The 23,595-nt window shown below is 49.7% G+C and overlaps 1 pseudogene; it reads right to left on the reverse strand.

Annotated features, from left to right (window-relative positions):
* Positions 1–5,263: 5,263 nt before the first annotated feature.
* LOC128343792 (HLA class II histocompatibility antigen, DP alpha 1 chain-like) lies at positions 5,264–10,850 on the reverse strand (annotated as a pseudogene).
* Between the last annotated feature and the right edge of the window lie 12,745 nt (positions 10,851–23,595).

Consider the following 23,595-nt stretch of genomic DNA (forward strand, 5'->3'; position numbering starts at 1 on the left):
AAATATTATGTGGAGGTATACTTGGAAAACTAAACAGAAGTGCCTGTCTAATTCTCTACTTTGCATTGCAGCATCACTATTACATAAGTTTTAAAAATAAATGGAGAATTTGACTTTCCCCAGATACTCTGAAAATAATTAAACGATATGCAGAGTAAACTGTGTCACTGCTTGGAATATATTCTAGTATTTCAGAAAGACAGTTAAAATGAGAGAAAGAGAGCAAGGAACTCCCAGTGAGCTTTAATACTAAGGATTTCACACTGATTCAAAGACAAACTCACCATTCAGCTCAGTATTCACAAACCCTGATTCTCTGTACATAGTGCCAAACTGAATATGTGTACAGTGACTTATATTATATTAAATTTAAAAAAAATACCTGTAGCCCCTTCGGGGGGCTTCCTAAAGGCCATGGGGGAGGGTCTACAAAGGTCCCCCCTCTCCTTGCTGGCCTCTTAATTCACCACCGCAGCCCGTCCTGGGCTGATTTTGGTCCTGTCCGGGCCTGCAAAGATCGGCATGGTGGCCATTTTGGAGGCTGCCACGCATGCTCAAATGGCCTCTGTGAGGATTGGCATGGCCTAGGGCACCACAGAGGCCATTTGAGCATGCGAGGTGGCCATTTTATTTTTGGTGGCCCATTTTTTAAAAAAATTAATTTTAGAATTTGGCGCCCCCCTTCAAGGGGTGCCCGGGGCACATGCCCTGCCTGCCCTGCCTGCCCTACTATAGGTATGCCTCTGGCAGAGAGAGAATGCCCTCAGCTCCTGCCTGTGGCTTCCAGCGGCATCTGGTGGGCCACTGTGTGAAACAGGATGCTGGACTAGATGGGCCTCCTTGGGCCTGATCCAGAAGGTCCGTTCTTATGTTCTTATGTATCTAGCCTGGCTAGACTTATCGGGACCAGCCTCAGAGCAGGGACAGGGAGGGGATTGAGCGTCACCCTGTGCCTCCTCTGTGCCGGGCTGCTTCTTCCTTGTGTCTGCCCCTCTCAGGGGGCCCCTGACACTCTCCACCAGCCCCTCTCTCATCCCTGGCCGGCTCCTTATATGCCTCCTCACAGGCTATGCATCGCCCGCCCCAATTATGGAGCCAACGCCCCTCTTTATTACCTGTGTAACTGATTACCCCTTACTGCTGTTGCCAATGCCTCTCGCTCTTCTCCTTCCTCCTGCTCAGACCCCCTTCCTTCAGGAGGCATGCTGCTGATGTTATCCTCCCATGCCTCCCCTTTGGTCTTATCAGGACTCAGTTCCTCCTCCACTGGAGCTGAGTTCCTGCCCCTTGGCAGTCTTTCCTCCATCTCTCCCTGGCTGCCACCCGTCCCTGCCGCCTTGGGCCCTCTCACCACTCCGTCCTCAGAGGTAAGGACAGACGGCCTCACTGGACAAGTAATTACTTCACAGATGTTGAGGATGCTTTGGCGCTGGGTTTCCTGCATTGTGCCAGGGGTTGGACTAGACAGCCTTGAAGACCCCTTCTAGCTCTAGGATTCTAGACATGCAAAACCATGGCTTTCTCTGTGTTGGACCTCTGTGTGACTCTGATCTTTTTCTGCCTCAAAGAAAGGAAGAGAGATGGCTAAAAGGAAGAGGGGCGGACGCAAGAGGCCTCACTTCTCATTTAACTCTGGCAGAGGCATTCCAGGGATTTTATTTAGTTAGATTTATATGTCGCCCTACTCCCATAGGACTCAGGGCGGTTTACAAGCAAACATACACAACAACACAATTTCATAAACATATATCTTACATAGCCAGCCTCATAAACCATAACCCCATGGTGGGTTGAAGCAGACTCTTTCCCTTCTCTTGCAGCCTCCACTGGCAACTCAGCCAGGGGATACCCCTCCACAACTTCCCCATGACTTCCCATCTCTTAATGTTGTCCACAGAGGAGGTATGCAGTCCAGGTCATCCTACATCACAAGCAGGGAGGGAGCAGGCAGAATGTAGCCAGGTGCCTCTGGGGCCAAGCAATGCAGATGGCTCGAGCCAGTGAGCCCAGTTACATGCCTGCAAGGGAAGACAAACTCCAAAACTTTCCTCAAAACAGGTGGGGAGATTCCATCCTGACCCCAGAGGTGGCCATCAGCAAGTCCTTGAGCAAGAAATCTGTGGATTTCTCTTGCCCCTTCATGCAACAAGGTCAGGGTTGTACAGGTGAAACTCGGAAAATTAGAGTATCGTGCAAAAGTCCATTAATTTCAGTAATGCAAATTAAAAGGTGAAACTGATATATGAGACAGACGCATTACATGCAAAGCGAGATAAGTCAAGCCTTAATTGGTTATAATTGTGATGATCATGGCGTACAGCTCATGAAAACTCCAAATCCACAACCTCAGAAAATTAGAATATTACATGGAAACAATAAGACAAGGATTGAAGAATAGAACAATATCGGACCTCTGAAAAGTATAAGCATGCATATGTATTCAGTACTTGGTTTGGGCCCCTTTTGCAGCAATTACTGCCTCAATGCGGCGTGGCATGGATGCTATCAGCCTGTGGCACTGATGAGGTATTATGGAAGACCAGGATGCTTCATTAGTGGCCTTCAGTAATTCTGCATTGTTTGGTCTCATGTCTCTCATCCTTCTCTTGGCAATGCCCCATAGATTCTCTATGGGGTCAGGTCAGGCGAGTTTGCTGGCCAATCAAGCACAGTACACTGTATACTTTTCAGAGGTCCGATATTGTTCTATTCTTCAATCCTTGTCTTCTTGGTTCCATGTAATATTCTAATTTTCTGAGATTGTGGATTTGGGGTTTTCATGAGCTGTACGCCATGATCATCACAATTATACAAATTAAGGCTTGACTTATCTCGCTTTGCATGTAATGCGTCTGTCTCATATATCAGTTTCACCTTTTAATTTGCATTACTGAAATTAATGGACTTTTGCACGATATTCTAATTTTCCGAGTTTCACCTGTATTCTTTTAGGGAGTGCTTGTGGGTCCTTTCCCCACCGTGCTCTTATGTTAACATTCAGCTCTGCCATCCCTGAGGGTTCCCTTCTGAAGTAACTGGTGATACCAGGCCACTCCCAGGGGTGGAGTGGTGGCTGCATTATTTTGGCGGGGGGAGGGGGTGTTGGCAGCTAAAGTGGCATTGTGAGAATGTTCTGCATAGGAACATAGGAAGCTGCCTTCTACCGAGTCGGACCATTGGTGCATCTAGCTCAGTAATGTCTACACAGACTGGCAGTGGCATCTCCAAGGTTAGAGGTAGGCGTCTCTCCCAGCCCTCTGTGAAGATATCAGGGAGGGGAGGGAACTTGAAACCTCCTGCACACCAGATGCTCTTCCCAGAGCAGCCCCATCTCTGAAGGGGACTATCTTACAGTGCTCGCACATGTAGTCTCCCATTCAAATGAACACCAGGGTGGACCCTGCTTAGCAAAGGGGTCAATTCATGCTTGCTACCATAAGACCAGCTCTGTAGTCAATCTTGGGTGACCACGTAGTGGTCAGCCTCTCTGTCTTGTTTCCCTGAATGTTGAGTTCAACTTAGTGAGTAGTCAAGCGAAACTCAAGCGTCTCCATAGCCTCTGCTCGGCTGCCAGTGGGGGCCTCTGGGAAAGGAAGGGGGTTCTTGGGGCTGGATAAGAGCTTTGAGGGCACCCAGAGGTTCCGCATCAGTTTCAAGGTAGTTTGAAATGATTTAGGAGGCTGCTGAGTATACTGGGGCCTGTATGTAGGACACAGAGAGCCAAGTCACAAGGAAGCGTCCTTAGAAACATAGGAAACTGCCTTATACTGAGTCCGCCTCTTGGTGAATCTTACTCAGTATTGCCTACACTGACTGATAGCACTTTTAGAGGATTTCAGGCAGGATTCTTTCCCAGCCGTACCTGGATATGTATGAACCTGGGACATTCTGCATGGAATGCTGGTTCTCTTCCACTGGTACCATCCCCTAAGGGAAGGCCTTGCACCGGCAGTGCTCACAATGTAGTAGTCACCCACTCAAATGCAAACCACAGCAGGTCCTGCTTAGCACAGGGAACAAGTCATGCTCCCTACCACAAGGCTAGTTCTCCTTGCCTTGTCTGAGTTGTAGCAGTATATACAAGTCTAGTAGCTGTTCAGTGCTCAACTGTATTTTATTAACTGTGCACAATATATTTAATTGTGTGCAATTTATTTAATTGTAATTAAAAGAACATTACAATGGATAAACTAATTGCAATGAGGAAACAAGGAATCAATGGGATCCTGGCTGGCAGGAAAAGGGAAATTGCTGACTGAAGGGCTGAAGTTAGTAACCAGGTGACCCAGAAAAGCAGGAGCTTTACTGACTGACAGCTGCAGTCCTGAGCATGTTTTTTAGGCAGCACTTCTTTCTGAGTAAACTTACACATGGGGAGAAGCAGATTTACCCCAAAGTCCCTGCGAGTTATTGGGGAGCAGTTCACACACAATTCGGGTTTTTCACTGCACGTTAGAGTGAAGCCCGATTTATATCCAGGGTAAAAACAAATCCACTATTTGCGGTCAGTTTTTTGGGACAGCTTTGATTTCACAGTAAAGCCTCCCCAAAAACTTGTGGTAAAAGCTGCTGTGCGTAAAAGTCCCAGGGAGCCCTGGAGAGGAGAGGAGTAGGTCAGGTGAGCCAGGAGCAGGCCACAAAGTCTGGCCAAGAGACGCAGTTCTGGGCGTTGCAGAGTGGCCCTCAGGGGAAGGAGTTGGTCTCTCTGCTGCTCCTGGTTATCTATCTGAAAGGGAACAAGAAGGCTGGTTAGCAGGGAACCCTGTCCTCCTCTGTGGCTAGCAGATGATGGGTGGCTGCAATTTTGCTAGGGTGGCATCAGGTGTCTGGGACTCAAACATGACTGTATGTATGTATGTATGTATGTATGTATGTATGTATGTATGTATCATTCTATATACCACCTGATGTGTATCTCTAGGCAGTGCACACGATTTAAACCATTAATCATTTTCTAAAATCAATTTTCTAGAACTTGTGTTTTAAGAGAGGGACTCTTTTTCCTCTCCCTCCTTTACGGCTCCCTGCTTTTCTCCATTTCAAAGAACTTCCCTCCATCTCATGGCACTTGCCAAAATTCCAACATCTTTGAAACAGAATCAGACATGCAGGATACTCTCTTTTTGCAGTGTTTATTCTGGAAGGAAGGCTTGGGTGCCCTCTGAGCAGGATAACACCTGCCCCCCAGGATTCCCCCCCCATGACAAAGCCCTTTGGGGGATAATACACCTTCCTCCTGCATTGTGATGCCTGACCAATGGACTCACAGGGGGCCCCTGCAGCAGTACTGGTGGCTAAGTTTGCCCCAGTGCTTCATCCTCCTGGCCTTGATGAAAAGGACGGTGCCAGCGATGATGCCCAGGATGCCAGTGGCCAAGCCCAGGCCGCAATTTCAATTTGTGCTCAATTTCTATACCACTTTTCATTAAAATAATCCCAAAGTGGTTTGCAATATAATTAAAACAATGCACAATTAAAATTCACCCAGGATTTTAATTAAATATTGTTTTAACAGTTTTAACATTATAAAATGTTGTTTTAAAATTTAAATTGTTGTAACGTTTTAACTTTAGCATTTATTTTATTTTCTTTTAACTAATGTTTTAAGTTTTCTGTTGTCATTTATTTTAACTAATGTTTTAACATTCCCTGTTTGTTTGCTTTGTTGTAAACCACCGAGAGACATGAGTTTGGGGTGGTATAAAAATATGTTAAATAAACAAACAAACAAACAAACAAACAAATAAATAAATAAATACAAAAGTACAACTATTAAATATAAAAATAATATATCTCTATTTAAAAGTATAAAAACTAATATAAAACAGTAATACAAAAACCATGAAGAAGCAGCAGCAGTAAAAACTGTACTCTCATATAAAAGTGTGGGTGAAGAGCCACATTTTGTTTTCTAAAACTGTGATGGAGGCTGAGTGGTGGATGCCAGTCAGTAGAGCATTCCAAAGCCTGGGGGGCAATGACTGAGAAGGCCCTGTCCTGAGTGCTCGACAGCTGAGCCTCTCTCACTGTCGGCACGTGGAGCAGAGCCCCCTCTAATGATCTTGTCAAGTGGGCAGAAACTCTTGGGAGCAGGGGCGTCCTTCAGATATCCAGGGCCCAAACTGTTAAGGGCTAGAAAGGTCAAAACCAGTACCTTGAACTGGACCCAAAAACAAATTGGTAGCCAGTGCAGCTCTTTTAGAATGGGTGTAATATGATCCCATCAGGCAGCTCCGGATAAAATCCTAGCTGCTGCATATTGCACTAGCAGGAGTTTCCGAATATTCTTCAAGGGCAGCCCCACGGAGAGCATGTTACAGTAATCCAGCTGTGAAGTGGGCAGCTATGGCCAGATCTGCCTTCTTGAGAAAGGGACGTAGCTGGCGCACTAGCCGAAGCTGTGTTAAAGCACCTCTGGCCTCTGCCTCCACCTGAGCTTCCAAAAGCAGAGCTGGGACGCACTTGCTCTCTCAAGCAAGTGGGCTTCTACTAGGGCAGGAGACAGAACCCAGGAGTCCTGCCTCTCACCTACAACCTGCTCCCATTTTTTTTGGCCTTGTGGGATCAAAGATCTGAAGGGCCCTTCCTGGCCACGAAAGGCCCTCATTTGTGTTGGGAGAGGAGAGCTGGTCTTGTGGTAGCAAGCATGACTTTTCCCGTAGCTAAACAGGGTCTGCCCTGGTTGCATACGAATGGGAGACTAGAAGTTTGAGCACTGTAAGATATTCCCCTCAGGGGATGGAACAGCCACTCTGGGAAGAGCAGAAGGTTCCAAGTTCCCTCCCTGGCAGCATCTCCAAGACAGGGCTGAGAGAGATACCTGCCTGCAACCTTGGAGAAGCTGCTGCCAGTCTGTGAAGACAATACTGAGCTAGATAGACCAATGGTCTGACTCAGTATATGGCAGCTTCCTATGTTCCTAAGAAAGGCCCTCAATTGTGTTCTAGCCACACTCCCAAGGTCTCCATAAGCGTCGTGTTGCTTCCACCCAGGGTGGGATTCCGTGGGATTCTGTGATCACACTACGTAAGGAGCAGCTGTGGATATAGATCAGCATCATCAGTATCCCAGCCTCTCCTTTTAAAAGAAACCAAGTTGCTAGCCTTTAAAGTCTGCAAAATAAGGCATGATACCACAGAAGAGTACTGAGGAGGTCTTTGCATCTCTCTTACTTCCTCTCTGAAGCAAAAGCAAAACACAGGATGCAAAACAGCCCACAATGGCTGGGTCCACTTCTACTTGCGCCACAGCTTGGCCAGGCTCTGAGGGAGGCCCCAGTGGTCCACTTGGCAGACGTAGACATCTCCATGCTGCGGGACAAAGGCCAGGTAGGAGAACTTGCGGAAGGCGTTGTCCGCACTGGGGAAGAAGTCTGTGTCCGTTGCGCCCTGGGAAACCTCCTCTCCGTTCTTCAGCCAGGTGATGTTCAGCACTGGGGGGAAGAACTGGTCCATGAAGCAGATGAACACATTGGGGTCCCCCATTTCCACAGGGTTTTTTGGGAACACAGTTGCCGTAGGAGGAGCTGAAAAAGAGGGTCCAGATTAGGGATTTTCTGGATCCAAAGCCTCCTTCTCAGTGGACCTCACTGCCATGGTTTTGGTCCCTGATCAGAATCAAAGTCCAGGCAAAGCAGTTGGATCTGCTGTGCTTTTGACTGGAGGGCAGAGGGACCAGTGCAGCTCAGGGGGCCGCCTCATCCACTCACTCACCCACCTAGCTGGGGGGCTCTCCTGGGCCCCCTTCTGGTACCGTTGGGGGTCTGGCTGCGGTTGCTGTGCTAGACCAGGACCTCCATGTTGTTCTTCACGATGTCCATTTTGCCCACAGCGCCCTGCACATCAAAGCCAAAGTAGTTGAGCAACCTCCAGACGTTCTGCCTCTTGTCCCAGTCCATGTGGAAGAATTCCTCCCTGTTCATGCCCTGCAGGAACTCCCTGGACTTCTGCTCCAATGGGAAGCTCTCCTAGGCGCTTTCCAAACCAGCTGCTCGACAGCAGCAAAATGCCTCTGTTCAGGCAAGTCACATTCAAAATGTAAACAGCAGGGGGAGCAGTCTCGCGGAAACGAACAACCCGAAAAAACAGCAACTTTCTTACACAGGATATACGACATCCTAGCTCTATATCGCAGTGATTAAATTCGAAACAAGGCATTGGCAATGTGAACGGCACCCTGCTCTCCGCGTAGGGACTGCGGTGTCACAACACAGGAAGTGTGGAAGCACACTTCCAAGATATGACGTGACCCCATTGCAGGGTGTAATCTGGAAAGCGCCCTGGAAGAAGTCCAGCTCCACAATCGTCTCCACCGGAAGGAAAGAGAATATGAGTTAGACAGGGATGGATCCTAGTGAAAGGCTAACATCCTCTCCAGTGGCTAAGGGAACATAGGAAGCTGCCTTAAACTGAGTCAGACCATTGGTCCATATAGCTTAGTATTGTCTACACTGACTGGTAGCAGCTCTCCAAGGTTTTCAGCAGGAGTCTTTCCCAGCCCTACCTGAAGATACTAGACAGAGGCTGAACCTGGGACTTTCTGCATACAAAGCAGATGCTCTAGCATTGAGCTAGAGATAGAGGCGAATCTCACGATCAGTGAGACTGGAAGGGGGTTTGCTGAGAGAGCAGGCTTAGCCCACTCTCCCTGCAGACGATCACTAGTGCAGCCCTGGGTGGCCAGATCAGCCACCCACATGACTGCCGGCTTCGTCACAGAGCCAGTGGGGGTTGCAGGGATCGGGGGCCTCCCATGCCGGGGAGCCTCACCGCAGCAATACATGATCAAAATGAGTTAGGGAATGGGGATGAGTTAGATCTTCCTGTGCTGGATGGGGTTACACTCTTCCAGAAGGAAAAGGTATGCAGCTTGGGAGTGCTCTTGGATCCAGGCCTGGTCTCTCAGGTGGAGGCTATGGCCAGGAGTGCTTTCTATCAGCTTTGGCTGATTCGACAGCTGCCTCCATTCCTTGAAGAGAACGATCTCAAAACAGTGGTGCATCAGCGGGTAACCTCCAGGCTCGACTACTGCAAAGCGCTCTACGTGGGGCTGCCTTTGTACATAGTTCAGAAGCCAGATTGGTCTCTGGGGTAACCCGGAGAGACCATATCATGCCTGTCTTAAAACAGCTGCACTGGCTGCCGATATGTTTCCAGGTGAAATACAAAGTGCTACTTATTACCTTTAAGGCTCTGAATGGCCTTAGAGAGCGCCTTCTTCGGTATGATCCCCATCGCTCGTTGAGGTCATCTGGAGAAGTCCATCTCCAGTTACCACCGGTGCGTCTGGTGGCAACTCGGAACTGGGCCTTTTCTGCAGCTGCTCCTGGACTATGGAATGCACTCCCGGCAGATATCTGCAGTTTAGGCTTGCTGTTGGCCTTTATGAGAGCCCTAAAAATGTATTTGTTTGGCATAGCCTTCCAAGGCTTGTAGTTTTTTTAAAAAAGTATTTTAAATGGTTTTAATTGTTTTGGAATTGTTTTTATATTGTTTTTAGCATTATGTTTTCAATTGTGTGTTTTTATGTCTTTTAAAAGCTGTTGTACACCACCCAGAGCCTCTGGATGGGGCGGTTTATAAATGTAATAAACAAACAAACAAACAAATAATGGGGTTAGCGGAGCTCTCACTCTGCTAACCCTGTTTAAGGGGAGGGGTATTTCAGTGGGATACCCGCTTTGGGGGAACCGGGCTTGCCTGCGAGCCTGGTGGTTCCCACAATCTGTGGAAAGTGGGCTAAGCTCCCTTAGTCCGCTTTCCACTGATCGTGAGGATACCCTCATAGTGTCTTTCTGAGATGATGCAACCGGAACTGTAGACAGTATTTCAATAACGGCTTCACCACAGACTTGTAAAAAGGCATTATAATATTAGCAGTTTTATTTTCAAGCAGTTTCCTTATGATCCCACGCTTTGCTCACAGATGCTGCACACTGGGTCACCTTGTCATTTACCACAACTCTAAGATTTATTTCCTGGTTAATTAATTAATTAATTAATTAGTTTGTTTATTTTTACACTTATATCCCGTTCTTCCTCCAAGGCGCTCAGAGCGGTGTGCATGCTTATTTGTACCCTCACAACAACCCAGGGTCACCCAGCGCGTTTCATGGCTGAATGGGGTCAGACACCCACAGCTCAAATTCTTGTTAACCTCTCAATCCTCTTAGATTGTCCCATTGTCACTCACACTAACCTACCCCACAGGGTTGTTGTGAGGCTAACTATGCCCTGAATGCTTTAGAGGAAGAAGGGGCTACAAATGAACTGCATAGCATTGTCCTTCCTTATAAATCATCTAAAGATCAAAACTGATCAAGCTGTCAGCGTGCAGGTGAAGATGTAAGGATGATTGAGAGGCATGGCTAGGTACTTAAACCTGAACCCATGGAGCCTGGCTGAGACCCCCCTGTTTTGATCAGTAACCCTTTTCATGTTATCTAAAAGAATCGAAAACTCTTGAGATGGATCGCTAGCTCTCAAGATGGATCGCTAGCAGCAATTCTTCTTGTTGGGGAGGCAGGAGTGGGAGAGCAAGGAGCAAGCTGTCACCCAGCTAGCGGGACCATCTCCCACAGGGGCCCAGGGACATTTGTCAGACACAGACACAGACACAGACACACACACACACACTTATTACATTATAGCTTATTATCAATTATAGATTATCATCAATACAGTTATTATCAATTATAGCGACTTCCCTGAACCTCAACCTTTATCTTTAGTGTCTTCGCAGTGGCTTACTTTGCCTCCACGCGATTTTTAGAAACAGAGTGGGGTTTGGGAGGAGGATTGGCAGTACCTTGCGGGGAGGCTGCCCACCTCCTCCTCCTGGGCTGTTGCCATCACCTCCTTCACTAAGCACTAAGAATTAATTAATGTCTGAGTTGTTGCTGGTCTCAAGAGCTGCCCACCGACACACACACCCTGCCCATGCCCAGTAGCTGGGTTGCTACTGCTGGGCACCACCATGGCCACTCGCCATCCCTCCCGCCATTTTCTACAGCTGAGTTGCCCAGTGGCGTATCGGGGGGAAACAGCGCCCAGGGCAAGCTCTGGCCGGCCCTGAAATGGCGCCCCCCCGCGCGCCCCCCGCCCCCGGCCCCCACATACCTGTGAGGGCGCGGCGGCACCCCCCAGGCGGCAGATCGCCGGCGGTGGCAGCGATTCAGCAGTGGCGTGCGGCGGTGGGTCACCCACCAAGTGTGGCGGCGGGTCGCCCGCCGAGTGTGGCGGCGGGCGTGCGGCGGCGATTTGGCAGTGGTGGCCGGCGGTGGCGGGTCGCCCACGGCCCGCCGAGTGCGGCGGTGGCTGGCTGGTGGCTGGCGTGGCGGTGATGGGCTGTAGCGCGGCCCGAGCGGCGGCGGAGGATCGCCTGCCGAGGACGGAGTGCAGGCTGCAGAACGACGCCGAGCCTGCCTCCTGGCCCAACGTCGCTTCCCAGCCTGCGCAGTTGGGAAGCGACGCCAGGCCAGGAGGCAGGCTCGGCGTCGCTCTGCGGCCTGCACTCCGTCCTTGGCAGGTGATCCGCTGCCGCTGCTCGGGCCGTGCTACAGCCCATCGCCGCCACACCAGCCACCGCCGCACTCGGCGGGCCGTGGGCGATCCGCCGCCCGCCACCGCCAAATCGCCGCCGCATGCCTGCCGCCACACTCGGCGGGCGATCCAGGGGGAGCGGGGGGAGCCACTTTTGGGCGTCCCCTGTGACCCGCCGGGGTGGCGCCCGGGGCACATGCCCCCCTGCCCCCCCTATCGTTACGCCCCTGGAGTTGCCACTGGGCATGAAGGCTGCCCACCATCCCCTACCTGCTGGTGTCAGGAAACTCAGATCTCCACCTTAGTTGTTCAAGAATGCCTTACACTTACGCTCCACCCTGAGTGCTCTGAATGGGGGCCATCCCTCCCTTTTGTTCCAAAATGAGTGCAGTCTCTCTCGCCTCTTGTCATTGAAAGGGACAGAGCCATCAAAGTGCAGCCTTAATCCCCTTGCCCCTCCACAATACCCAGCTGCCGGGTTGTCACAGAGCACAAGGGGCCTGCTTACACTCCCTCCACCACCATGCCCAGCAATTGTGTTGCTGCTGCTGGGCATGAGAGCCAGCCAGCCACCCCCTTCACCAAGCCTGGCAGCTGATTTATTGCTGGGCACAACAGGGCCAACCTACCACCTTAAGTGGCGCAGCAGGGAAATGCCTGACTCACAAGCAGAAGGTTGCCAGTTTGAATCCCCACTGGTACTATCGGGCAGCAGCAATATAGGATCAATGCTGAAAGGCATCATCTCGCACTGCACGGGAGGAGGCAACGGTAAACCCCTCCTGCATTCTACCAAAGAAAACCACAGGGATCTGTGGGCACCAGGAGTCGACACCAACTCGACAGCATACTTTACCTTTACCTGATATGGGCCACCCGCTGCCCCTCCAACATGCTCAATAGCTGGGTTGCTATTTATTTATTTGTTTGCTTCTATTTGTTTATATTTGATTACATGTATATCCCGCTCTTCCTCCAAATAGCCTAGAGCAGTGTAGAAAAGTCCTAGCTCAGAGCATGGCACTCTCTCCCACTTTCTCCTGCTTCTTCCCATCAAGGTCAGGGGTGGGGTTTGGGGGGAAAGGCAGCCACAGGTCTGAGGCTCCCAGCCACACAGTGGGGCACATGCTCCTTGGACCCACAGGACAGGTCTATCAATGGCTACTAGTCATAAGAACATGAGAACAGCCCTTCTGGATCAGGCCCAAGGCCCATCTAGTCCAGCATCCTGTTTCGTACAATGGCCCACCAGTTGCTGCTGGAAGCCTACAGGCAGGAGTTGAGGGCGTGCCCTCTCTCCTGCTGTTACTCCCCTGCAACTGGTATTCAGAGGCATCCTGCCTCTGAGACTGGAGGTGGCCTATAGCCCTCCGACTAGTAGCCGATGATAGACCTCTCTTCCATGAAGTTATCCAAACCCTTCTTAAAGCCATCCAGGATGTTGCCCGTCACCACATCTTGTGGCAGAGAATTCCACAAGAGGATTATGTGTTGTGTGGAAAAGTACTTCCGTTTGTTGGTCCTAGATTTCCCGGCAATCAATTTCATGGAGTGACCCCTGGTTCTAGTGTTATGTAAGAGGGAGAAGAATTTCTCTCTATCCGCTTTCTCCACACCATGCATGATTTTATAGACCTTTATCATGTCTCCCCGCAGTCGTCTTTTTTCTAAACTAAATAGCCCCAGGTGTTGTAGCCTTGCCTCATAAGAAAGGTGCTCTAGGCCCCTGATCATCTTAGTTGCTCTCTTCTGCACCTTTTCCAGTTCTACAATGTCCCTTTTTAGATGTGGTGACCAGAATTGTACACAGTACTCCAAGTGTGGTCACACCATATTTTTGAATAAGGGCATGATAATATTAGCCGTTTTATTTTCAGTCCCCTTCCTAATGACCCCTAGCATGGAACTGGCCTTTTTCACAGCTGCCACTGTGAAACAACTATAGTCTGGTGGCTATAGGTCACTGTTGGGGGCCCCCCCTTTGACCCCAACATTCAACCCAGAGGTACCAACTCAGAAGTATATGGAATCCAGGCCTGTGTCTGATTTCATTTTATTAAGAGTTCAATTAAATGCCTGAACTTGGGGGTGGATTGACACCCAGATCTGCCTGGGTAGTGCCTGATAAATGAATTGTAGAGGCAGGGGTAATCTAGCATTGTTTATCAGTGTTTGTGGAACTCACAAGAGACACAATGGGTCAGGCTTACCAGTCTCACACTGCTGAAATTAACCTGCTGTCCAGTAATCCCCTTACCTCACTGACAGGATGCTTCTGTCTTAGTCAAATGTGCTGATTAACTTGCTTCACACATGTACCCCTTTTGATGTTACTTTAAATATTCTTTTGTTATAATTACACACTAGATAGAGGTACACAAGAAGTAGTTTAATTGCTGTCTCACACAAATAGAACTAACTCTTCCACTAACTCCTAACTTTTAACATTCTTGGGACAAGGCTGGAGAAGATGTAGATTTGTTTTGGGGAATGACAATAGAACAATACTCTGTTAACAGGAGAGACCCCTGTTTACCCTGGACTGACCAAATATCCTGAGCTAATTTTGGTAATTAAAAGACATTATCCAGAAGGTAACAGCAAGCTGTCACCTTTTGGGACCCAGGAAAGATGATGGGAGATCAAATAATAGCTTACTGGACAGAGAACTGGCAGTCTCTTGCCTACAGGCAATCTCTTGCCTACTAGCAGTCTTGTGCCTACAAGCAATCTTGTGCCTACAAGCAAGATCTGCTCATGAGCAATCCAAGGGTTTGCTGCCCAAGCCGCGGGGCTAGAGGCAGGAACTCTTTAGTCAGGAACTCTTTCCATGGGAGAAGGGACTGTTTGTGACTTCTGCTGCAAAGTGAGAAGTCAAGACTTCCCCAGCCATGGTGCTCTGACTCTCAGCCGTGCTCTGAGCAAACTGCATGCTTGATCTAAAAGCTCCTGTCCCCAGCCAAAAGCCTCTCTCCTTCAGCTGAAAGATCCACCGTTCTCAAGCCTCTGATCCTGGTAATATGCCACCCCACAAGCCTTGGATCCCTACTTTCCTCCTCCTTACTAATCACTGCTACCCCCTTCCTAAGCCCCCCCTTCTTCTTTCTCTGCTTCTCTCTAAATGTTTTATTTAGGATTTGTTAGATAGCTGTAATTACTGATTGCACACACATATGTTAGTTAGGCACATTACACTACACTTTGAATCGGAAACATGTTTTTATTTTGTCCTGATGAGCAACTCTTTATAATAAAGCCCATTGAACTTTCTGAGTGTCTCTCTCTCTCAATCTCTGTTTGCGCGCCCAGATCCTACATGGTCACCATCTCCAAGAACCAATCCAGTTTGTGTATGATGTGACTTTGCCTCTTTCCCTCTGAGCATGTACAGAGTGCAAAACCAGGTGTAGTTCACAACACCACCTCCAGCCTCAGAGGCACAATGCCCCTCAATACCAGTTGCAGCAGGAGAGCAACAGCAGGGCCTGTGGGCTTCTCAGAGGTATCTGGTGGGCAGAGTTGCCAATTGTCCCTCATTACTTACGTGGGACGTCCCTCATTTCAGGGATGAAATGTTGGTCGCTATAGGGACAGGATTTGTCCCTCATTTTGGTGGTGGGGCAAGCAACTTCCTATTTTGAGAAGTTTGGGGTTGAAAAGTGCTATAACTTGAAAATGTTTTAAATCATAACAATGCTGACATTATTCAATAGCATATAATTCAGTTAAATATACGTCAAGGATACTCAGGCTCTTGATTACCACTGCATACACCTCCCGCCTGCCTGCCACCCCCCAGCCAGCCAGCCAGCCCCCCAAACATGTGTCCCTCATTCTGGCAATGAAATGCTGGCAACCCAACTGGTGGGCCACTGTGTGAAACAGGATGCTGGACGAGATAGGCCTTAGGCTTGATCCAGCAGGGCTGTTCTTATGTTCTTAACACCAATTACTAAAGAAAGATCAGTATTTGCACCCTGGGTCTGAGTCCCCAAAGTATTGTTGGGTTGGGGAGAGAACGCTCTGTCCTGTGAGGGAGCATTATGGATCGGGGCGGTGGTGGGGTTTGCTGCCTGTCTGGGGTGCCACGTTGCCCTGCCTGTCCCCAGCAGCTCAATGCTCGCAAGGAAGGAACCTTTGCCTTCCTCTCCTTTCATTTCCACAGTGGCGGCACCAGAAAAAGAATTGAGGGGGCGTGCACAGAAGGCGCAAAGTGCCTTTATAGGTGGGCGAGCTGTGTGTCCCACACATTAAGGGGGGGGATGGGTAAGCCACTTCTTCTGGTGGGGCGGGGGGTGCTTCCCCCTCTGGAGCCACCCCCTTGCTTCTCCATCCAGAGGGAGCCAGAATCCCCCAGCCATGACACAGATTCGGTCCCTGATCTTCTAGCTTTACAGTATGATGTCAACACACTGCATCCCGTTTCAGATTAAAAGGGACCATCTTGGACCTAACTGTATGGCAAAAGGTCTCCGTGTCCCTCCCGATAGCCACCTGCTGCCCCTGCTCAGCACTCTTTCTAAGGGGAGACCATTGCTCCACCCACCCCGCCCGCCTGGCTGCCTGCCCTTGCCATCTCTCCCTGCTCCCTTCATCTAAGCCTGCTGGGAGTCCTGCTTTTGCAAAGAGGACATCACTCACATCTCCTGAAAGGAAACCCAGCTCTTTGACCCCAATGCTGGGCAGAAGCCTCGTCTTCTTGCCCACTCAGTCCATGTCCCCACCCCCCACAACTCCATGCCCCTTCTTCCCTAGAGAGGAAGCCCCTTCCCCGGGCACCCGAGCTGAGCCCACCCTGGCCCCTCTGCTCTTCAATGCCCCTCCCTCCCTTTCATTGCTCTGATGCCTGAGTTGGTGGGAGGGAGATATGGAGGCGGGGGTGCCTTCTGGTTCAGGAGAGTGGCTCATTCTGGAAATGGGGTGTGGAGGACACCAGCTCCAGGGTGTGCAGAAAGGAGGCAGTAACTAGGAGGGACTGGTGATTAAATATGGAGGGGAGAACTCCCTATGTGGGCTTCCTGATCTTGACCAGCTGCAGGTCTTTGTGTATGTGTATGATTGGTGGGGAGGTGGCTAGCTGATGCTGACTCTCCCTTTGCAATTAAAGGAAGGGGGGGACTTTGTTGTATGGCCAGTAGTCTATAGAGAGGGCTCCCATTTGCCCATGGCTACTGGGGGGAGGACCTGAGGACACATACCCCTACCCAACACAAAGGTCGGTCACACTAGTCATAGGACCATTAAAAAGAGAAAGTGTTTAAGTGGAGAGAGAGAGAGAGAGAGAGAGAGAGAGAGAGAGCGCACAAAGACTGATGTGCACAGTCACCAACGCGGGAAAAGGGCTGCATATTGCAGCAGCAGAAAGTGAGAGCAAAAGGTGGGTCCTGGCTGTGCCTCCCCAGGTTGGAGGCTGCTGCCAGGAGCTGGGTGCCATCCGTTTGGTAAGAAATTATGCAGAAAGAGAGACCACGTGGAACCTCATTGGGACAGTGGTCTTCTTCTTTTATGGGAGTCAGGAGGATCTCCCTGTGCAGATCACAGATCAAATTTCAACAAAAGGAAGGACTTTTCCACACAGGACATAATTGATCTATGGAATTCTCTGCCATGGGATGTGGTGATGGCCACTAGCTTGGATGGCTTTAAAAGAAGCTTAGACAAATTAATGGCGGTCATGGCTATCAACAGCTACTTGTCTGACAGCTATAGGCCACCTCCAGACGTGCTCTAACCCTTGGACTTCTGGGCAGAAGTCCAGCCCCCGAGGCCCCCCCAATCCTCTTTAGTCTGTCCTGGGTAGTGTCGTTGCCGGGCTGAGCAGGATGATGCTTAATTTGCAGGGGAAGAGGGGCCTCCAAAGGCCTTTAGGTCCAGGCTCCAAAATTGCCTAGGTGCACCTCTGGCCACCTCCAGCCTCAGAGGCAAGATGCCATTAAATACCAGTTGCAGGGGAGTAACAGCAGGAGAGAAGGCAGGCCCTCACCTCTTGCCTGTGGGCTTCGCAGAAGCATCTGGTGGGCCACTGTGTGGAACAGGATGCTGGACTAGATGAGCCTGGGGCCCGATCCAGCAGGACTGGTCTTACGTTTTCACTGCCTGGCACAGAGCACGGGTGTCAGGTCCCTTTGGGCACCTCTACTCTCACCCTCCTATGCTGTCTCATTCTCACCCTGCCTGCCTGGACAGCTTGTTCTGTCCAAAGAGGACCACTCGCTGCCCTTCTCTGCCTGGCAACTGATGATGCTGCCCCAGATCTGCCATTGATTGGCCCCACATCTGGGCCATGCCCCAGCCTCCAGGCAGAGGGGCAGCACCCTGGCAGGATTAGTCCCCAGCATTGTGCTGAGAAAGTCCATCTCTGATGTTACAGGGTGGGGGACACTGTTACTTCTCCTTTTGGTGGAGTCTGCAGTGGGCTCAGAGGTGCACTTAAGTAATTTTGGAGTCTGGACCTAAAAGCCTTTGGACCACCACCCCCTTGCTGGAGCCGCACCCCTCCCCCCCCCGCAAGTTAAGCATCATCACTCTACACACACTGTGACACACACAGTGTTTTTAACATGCAAGTTCTTGAGGGCACAAACGGCAACTGAACTTACAAGAATGTAAGAATACAAAACTGGTATATTTATGCAAATATGCACTAGCAGAAACATTTCAACACACAACATAACATATTCCCATCCCACCTATTTCTTTCCCCCTCCCTGCTCTATCTCTAAAGTGCCCAGCACAGGTCACAATCATACTCGGCCGCCCGGCACAATGCAGGCTAGTGGTAAACACAAGACCCAGGACAGACTAAAGAGGATTTGGGGTCTCCCCGGGGGTGTGGAGGCCCTGGGCTTTGGCCCTGAAGTCCACACTACTGAGTGGGATTTGAGGTCCTTCTTGCCATGATGGCGCTGGTGGGAGACTTCCCTTCCCAGGTGCAGAGTGTGGGGCCTCCAGAGATGAGCAAGAATGTTGGGGATAATCAGGAGCAGGGCTCCTCCTGCCTCTGCTCCTGAAAGTTGGCAGGCAGGGTCAGCCCGTCCACTAGACGAGTGCCTAGGATGCTAAACAAGGAGGTGTGCTGAAGACCTGGGTTACATGCCACCTGGAGAGTCAAAAGCAGGGCCAGTCCACCCACCCTGGGGTGGCAACCTGCCAGATGCACTGTTGCACCCGACCCCTTTGCCCGCACAAGGGCTCCCTGCCCCTGTGGACAGTTAATAAGAACAGCCCTGCTGGATCAGGCCCAAGAAGGCCCATCTAGTCCAGCATCCCATTTCACACAGTGGCCCACCAGATGCCGCCGGAAGCCACAGACAGGAGTTGAGGGCATGCCTTCTCCCCTGCAACTGGTATTCAGAGGCATCCTGCCTTTGAGGCTGGAGGTGGCCCACAGCCCTCTAACTAGTAGCCGATGATAGACCTCTCCTCCATGAAGTTATCCAAACCCCTCTTAAAGCCATCCAGGTTGTTGGCTGTCACCACATCTTGTGGCAGAGAATTCCACAAGCTGATTATGCGTTGTGTGAAAAAGGACTTCTGTTTGTTGGTCCTAGATTTCCCGGCAATCAATTTCATGGGATGACCCTTGGTTCTAGTGTTATGTGAGGGGGAGAATAATTTCTTTCTATCGCTTTTCTCCAGATCATGCATGATTTTGTAGACCTCTATCATATCTCCCCACAGTCGTCTTTTTTCTAAACTAAAAAGCTCCAGGTGTTGTAGCCTTGCAGACTGTCTGCCCAGAAGCGGTCAGCAACAGCAGGAGCAAAGGGGAAGGTAGCAGAGCAGCAAGGACAGCCATTGGGTGGGCAGGCAAAGGGGACCGTCCACCCACCCACCAGCCTGCTCGGACAATAGCTGGCCCCTGCCTGCACAGGCAAAGGCGACAGGGGGCATCAAAGCCAGGCTTCTCCTAGGGAGCCAGCTATTCTTGGCCCAGCCCTAGGGATGCCCCTTGATGTTTTCCCCACATTTCATCCTGTCACTTGCTGGTTGATGAAGCTTGAAATGTTTGCACATGTTTGGTACAGATGGCACAGCAGGAGAGGGGGCAAGCCCTCACTCCCTGCCTGTGGGCTTCTTAGAGGCATCTGGTGGACCACTGTTTGAAACAGGATGCTGGACTGGATGGGCCTTGGGCCTGATCCAGCCGGGCTGTTCTTATAGCAAGCATGAATTGTCCCCTTTGCGAAGCAGGGTCTGCCCTTATTGCATTTGAATGGGAGACTATATGTGACCAATGTAAGCTATTCCCCTTAGAGGATGGGGCCACTCTGGGAAGAGCATCTTCAAACTTGCATGCAGAAGATGCCAAGTTCCCTCCTTGGCATCTCCAAGACAGGGCTAAGAGAGACTCCTGCCTGCAACCTTGGAGAAGCCGCTGCCAGTCTGTGAAGACCATACTGAGCTAAATCAACCACTGGTCTGACTCGGTACATCGCAGCTTCCGATGTTCTTATGGTTGTATCATGTCCTTAATCTCTCACACAGAGTCTGGGCTGTCCCTTCAACAGGAACAGAGTCTTGAACTTGTAGCATTTCAGAGATTACCTCTTAGTCTTTAAGACCAGAGTTAAGGCTATCTCTTTTTTGCTCAGGCTCCATAACACCAGGGCGCTTTCCAGATTACACTGTGCCAGGGGCGTATCTAGGGTAGGGCAGGCAGGGCACATGCCCCGGGCGCCACTTGAAGGGGGGTGCAATTTTTTTAAATGAAGTTTTTCTAAAAAAAATGGCCACTGAAAACAAAATGGCCACTTCGCATGCTCAAATGGCCTCTGCAAGGACCTAGTATCTGGGAAAAGTCAAATTCTCCATTTATTTTTAAAACTTATGTAATAGTGATGCTACAATGCACAGTAGAGAATTAGACAGGCACTTCTATTTAGTTTTCCAAGTATACCTCCACATAGTATTTGGGTATTTCATGAGCCCCAGCATACTGAAATTTGTAGTTTTCCAGCATTTTTTGGCCTGGCTACATCCACTGCTAAATAGTTTTTGAAATATTAAAAGATTAACAAGCTTGACTTGTATATTTGAGCTGATATTATGGTAAAGTTATCGGAAAGATGGGTGTCAGATGTTTGGACAGGGGGCGCAATTTCAGTGCTTGTCCTAGGTGCTATTTTCCCTAGATACGCCTCTGCACTGTACAACAGGGGTAAAATGCTTCGTTCAGGCAAATCACTTTCAAAACGTAATACCTGAAGGAGGAGCAGTCTCGCAAAAACTAACAACCTGAAAAAACAACACCTTTATTACGCTGGATAAACGATGTCATAGCATTAAATCACAATGATTAAATTCTAAACAAGGCATCCGACATATGAACGGCACCCTGCGGTCAGGGTTGGGACTGTGGTGTCATGACACAGGAAGTGTGGAAACACACTTCAGAGATGCAGTGTGACCTGTTGCAGGGTCTAGTCTGGAAAGCACCCTGGAAATTGGAACCTAAAGCTGATGCCTTAACAGATTATCACCAGTAATGATGTTGTGCAATGTCACAAATTGTGCTCACTTACAGTTCTCACTTACAGTTCTCACTTACAATTGTGTTCACTTATTTATTAATTTAATTTATTTTTTTGATTTCGATACCACCTTTCCAAAAATGGCTCAGGGCAGTTTACACAGAGAAATAATCCTCTATAATAAAGAGGTAAAGTGTGCGCCCATGCTGCCCGTGTCTTTCTCGGCAGTTCTGGGCATGCGCGAAGCACATGCCCAGAACTGCCGAGAAAGATACGGCCGCCCAGACACGGGCGGCCATGTTGGCCCAATCGGACCAAAGAATTGCCGCCGCCGCCGACCGCCCGCCCGCCCGCCCACCCTCCCAGCTGCCCGAGTCCTCCTCAACCCCCCCTACATTAATAAGGGCCAAATCACCCCAAACAATTGTTGCCGCCGCTGCCGCCGCCACCACCACCACCCGCCCACCCGCCCGCCCTCCCAGCTACCCGAGTCCTCCTCACCCCGTAAGGCCCACGTCAGTCGGGCGTTCAAAGTCCATATTCAGAGAAGGAGAGAGGAGCTTGCAAACAGAGCTCCTCTCTCAGCAAAGCTTCTGCCCGAAATGGTGCTATGGACGCAAAGGACGCAACAGGCGTCCTTTGTGCCCAAAGCGCCAGTTCGGCCAGAGCCAAAGCGCCAGTTCGGCCAGAGCAGGGTGGGCGGGCGGGCGGGCGGGCAGTGGTGGCGGCGGCCACGGCGGCAACTGTTTGGCCCGATTTGGCCCTTATTCATGTAGGAGGTGGGTTAAGGAGGACTCAGGCAGCTGGGAGGGCGGGCGGCCGGGCGGCCGCGGCGACAATTGTTTGGGCTGATTTGGCCCTTAATCAAGGGGGGGGGAGGAAGAAGGCAAAAAGGGGGAAAAAACACCTAGAGCCCGTTATTATAATGGGCTGAAAAAAACTAGTAAATAAATAAGATGGCTCCCTGTCCCCAAAGGTCTCACAATCTAAAAGAAACATCAGATAAACACCAGCAACAATTACTGGAGGTCCTGTGCTGGGGGTGGGTAGGGCCAATTACTCTCCCCCTGCTAAATAAAGAGAATCACCACATTGAAAGGTGCCTCTTTGCTCAGTTAGCAGGGGACTGCTAACATTCTGAAAGCAGTTTACACAGAAGAAAGTTTCCTGTCTCCAGAGGGCTCACAGTCTAAGAAGAAACACAAGGGAGACCCCAGCAACAGTCACAGGAAGGATGCTGTGCTGGGGTTGAACAGGGCCAATTGCTTTCCTCCTGCTAAATATAACTGATTCACACCGCTTTGAAAGGTGCCTCTTTTTTCTAAGTCAATTGCCACCCATTCATCAATTGTCACCACAGACACTGATAACTCGTTACCAGGAACATACTCCCACCCACCCCCAACTGCTAGCTTTATTTGCTTGGGGAAAAATACTGTACTGTAAAATATTAGTGTGGTTTTGTTTTTTTTAATCATTACAATCCCCATGCATTGGCCTACATCATCTGACTCATTTAATTTTAGCAACAAATTGCACAGCCTTGATAGGAAGAATTTGTTCTGAATTCTGTCAGTATAGACTTTACCTAATCTCTCTGTCATGAACTGTTTTCTTCTTTGAAAAGAAGGGTTTTAATTGTTCTGATTGTTTAATTGGTTTTTAAAAGATGTTTTAATTGTTAATTGATGTTTATATTTATATTTCTGTTTTAATTGTTAGTGGTTTTAATGGTTTCTGTTTTAATTGTAAACCGTCCTGAGCCATTTCGGAAGGATGGTACAAAAACTGAATGAATGAATGAATGAATAGAATCTCTGAAAGACTTACTGAAGCTGAACTCTACACAGATTGTATTAAAAATATGTGGGGGACGGTCAGCAGTGGAACGGGAGAGGCTCTGAGGGAACAAAACCCTTGATAGATGCAGATGCTGCAGCAGCAGCAAAGGGAAATATTTCTGAGGTACCAGAGATGTGTTTTTATACAAGACACAGAAGATGTACCCACGTGGACAAATGCTCTTTTGAAGCTGTTTCCCCCCTGCCCCACATCCCAACCATGTTTAGTGGACTTGTATCAAAACTGTGTCATTTTGGAAAGAAGTTGTTAAGGCTATCAGAGCTGCGACTGGGGTGGAATTCCTGGAAAACCCAGTTCTGGAACGTAAAGATAAGGGGTGTGTTCCCCCCTGCAGGTCCAGAGAGGGAGGAGATCCTGAAGCAGGAGGCAGCAAGAACTGGGTGAGTGCAGAAAATTATTCCTGACAGAAGACCTCCAGTCAGTCACATGGGCTCTGACAAACAGGGTCCATCCAGACCAGCACCTTATAAGAGGGCAGCCGGATGTCCCACTGGGAAGTCTGTAATCAGGCAGGAAGAAGACAGTAGCAACTCTCTTGTTCTTTGTCCCCTAGCATTTGGTACAGAGAGGTAGACTGCCCCTGAACATGAAGTTTCGATTAGACTGTACTGGCTTCTAGCCACTCAGGGGCCTCTGAGTTCTCAGCTCCTGCCACTCTGCCTCTCCAGGCCCATCCACACGCAACCCATTCCTTGTTGGAGCTGACCTAAGGAACTTCT

Source organism: Hemicordylus capensis, chromosome 2, assembly GCF_027244095.1.
Source record: "Hemicordylus capensis ecotype Gifberg chromosome 2, rHemCap1.1.pri, whole genome shotgun sequence".
NCBI lineage: Eukaryota > Metazoa > Chordata > Lepidosauria > Squamata > Cordylidae > Hemicordylus > Hemicordylus capensis.